At 36.0% G+C, this 2,594-nt stretch overlaps 1 pseudogene; it reads right to left on the bottom strand.

Annotated features, from left to right (window-relative positions):
- Window positions 1-1,751: 1,751 nt before the first annotated feature.
- LOC129402714 (U2 spliceosomal RNA) lies at window positions 1,752-1,913 on the bottom strand (annotated as a pseudogene).
- Between the last annotated feature and the right edge of the window lie 681 nt (window positions 1,914-2,594).

Here is a 2,594-nt window from a genome sequence, read left to right as displayed (position 1 = left end):
GCTGCAGATTTATTCACTTGCCATACTGCAGTCCCTTTTAAACATTTTTAATTCAAACCTTTCATCCCCAGAATTTTAATCTTTGTAATATAATGCTAACACTAAGATACTTAATAGGCAGGTAGAAAGGAAATTAATGGGTGATATCAATAAAGCAACAGCAGACTAAAAAGGGTGAGAAACATAAAAGGGCTTACGAGAAACTAAGTTCCAAGCCAGGCACCAGTCCTAATAATGGTAGTACAACTCCAAAAGGGAGATTTTTCATGGTGCCCTACTAATATCGTTCCTTTTATTTTAGGGGTAGCGGGGGAAGGCAAGCATCAAAGTGAAGTGATTTAAGTGACCACTGAGCAAACCCTAATTCTTCTTAATCCCACCAGTGCCATGGTAGTCTCGTGGAAATGGAAAACACCAGAGTCAGGGCCTTTAGCATTCAAAGTATCTTCAACCTTTCAGGAGGCTAAGGGAGGGAACAAGAGAATGGGAAGATTTAAATATCAAAAAGGACAGGATAAAAAGCTGCCAAAGTTATTCCCACTTTCTACTCTGTGCCTATTCCTTTCCTCTTAGACTCCTTGCTTTAACTGCTGTCGTTTATTGCATTACTTTCTTCTTCTAAATACACTTTCAATTCTTTGTGATCCTCACAAAAATTATATTTGAGGAAAGCACCAGATTAGAAAACTGTGGGGACATATACTGTGAGTCCCTGACCCCTGGCCCCATTATCAGTTCAGCTCCTTGCTTGTTTCATTTTGCAACTCAGCAGTACAGAATTTTCTGTTTTATATCTTTCATTCAATCATTCCATCTTTAACTTTCTCACCATTTTATTTTTAGTTTTTTTTGTTTGTTTCCATGTTCATGTCTCTTTCAATATCCCTTAGTAGATTATATTTTTCAGTTCATTCTATTGATTCAGAGATTTTAGTTTTAGGAGTTCATTCTGATATGATGTTGTAATTTTCTTAATTAAAAATAAGGTCAAATCTTGACTTGGGTTTTAGAGATTCATTATTAATGCTGCAGTGTTAAGTTTTGATTCAAGGTAGTGTAGCATTTAGCTTATGTTAGAGTGGTATGTTATACTTTCCCTGTCTTATATTTTATTTTTTGCTCTTCTTTAGACGTTTTAGGGTTTCACTAAGTCATTAATATTAGATCTTACCCCTAATAGGAAGTAGCACCTTAGGTATCTTAGTTAAAAGTGCCTACTTCTATTAGTACATACATTAGTTTCTTTAATATTTGACTTTTCGGGACAAATAGGTCTTGTTGTTCCTTTTTTCCATGATTTCCTTTAAGATTGACCCTACATTTCTGTTACTGGAAAACTGGTTAAAACTGATCCAGACTATGTGGATCATTGAGCAATGATCGAAAGATTTACATAAAAAGCTCCAGATGTTTATAAAGCTGTAGGTTACTGTACAGTTCAAGTAAGTGGTTCTAGGTCCCTCCCCCAAATCCAGGTCTCTGTCTTTCTCCTTTACTTGTGCACACTGTCATGTGTCCTATCCTTGAGCTGCCCTCACCAATGTACAAAGAGCAGTTACTGTCCCACTGTGTTATATCTTGTATGTCTTCCAAGTTTGGGTCTGTGGCTGGAACCCTGTAACCTGTGTCCTTTTGCTACCATTTGCTTCTCTGTGGCCAGTCACTGGGGACTCGTGGACTACCTCTTATAATACAGCACCTCTTTGTCTTTGGCTTTTCCTGGCTTTAGCCTGGAAACGATGAGGAGTCAAAGAGGCTGCCATGTGTCCCTGTGCAACTGGGACAAATAGATAGAGTCAAATAGATGTTCCCCAAAAGGCATCTTCTTTCCCCATAATTTACTTTGACTAGCTACTTCTTTAGGGAGAGAGATTTTACTACACTTGATCATAGCCAAAAGGCCGAGAAGCGATAGGGAGCGAGATTTTAAAGAACCAATTAGTTGTCTCCTTTTTTCTCTTCACTCAGAGATCTCAAAGTTAGATTTGCATTGAGGCAATGAATGGATGTTATAATCATCAAATTTTTGGTTGAAAGAAATCACTTCTAGGGATGTATGAACTGCAATAATGGGAATGCTCTATGGAAATAATTGACTCAATAAGCTTTTTTCATGCAAATTATTTTTATGCAGAAAAATTCAAATCAACTTTATGGGTAAAGAACTCAATTGTGTCAAAGTAAATTTTAGACTTGAAAGAGTTTATGCATTAATGATCCAGCAATTATTGTAAAAGGACCAATTTCTTTGATGTCTCCTTCCTTCAGTCCCAATTTCCACTAGGCATGCTCTTCTATTTGTCTCTGAATGGATGATCTGAAGTTGTATTTCATGTCCCCATTACGAATCTCTGGACATAGGTTTTCAAGCATTTAATTTCTGTGCCCAAGTAATAATTTAAAATTTTCATGTTGCTGTTAGTATTTTATTCCCAAGTAGAACCCATATCCTCTGATTTCTTGTTGATTTCTGTCTGGTTTGTCACTATTTTCTATATCACCCTACCATACCCTTTCAGACACAACTAAATGGCACTTGCTTTAAATAAAAATTTTATTTATTTTTATTTTTTTTAATAAAAATTTTAACTAAA

The sequence above is a fragment of the Sorex araneus genome, chromosome 2 (genome assembly GCF_027595985.1).
Source record: "Sorex araneus isolate mSorAra2 chromosome 2, mSorAra2.pri, whole genome shotgun sequence".
NCBI classification, from domain to species: Eukaryota; Metazoa; Chordata; class Mammalia; order Eulipotyphla; family Soricidae; genus Sorex; species Sorex araneus.
Note: the sequence above shows the minus strand (reverse complement) of the source record. Positions and strands in the feature narration are given on the sequence as shown.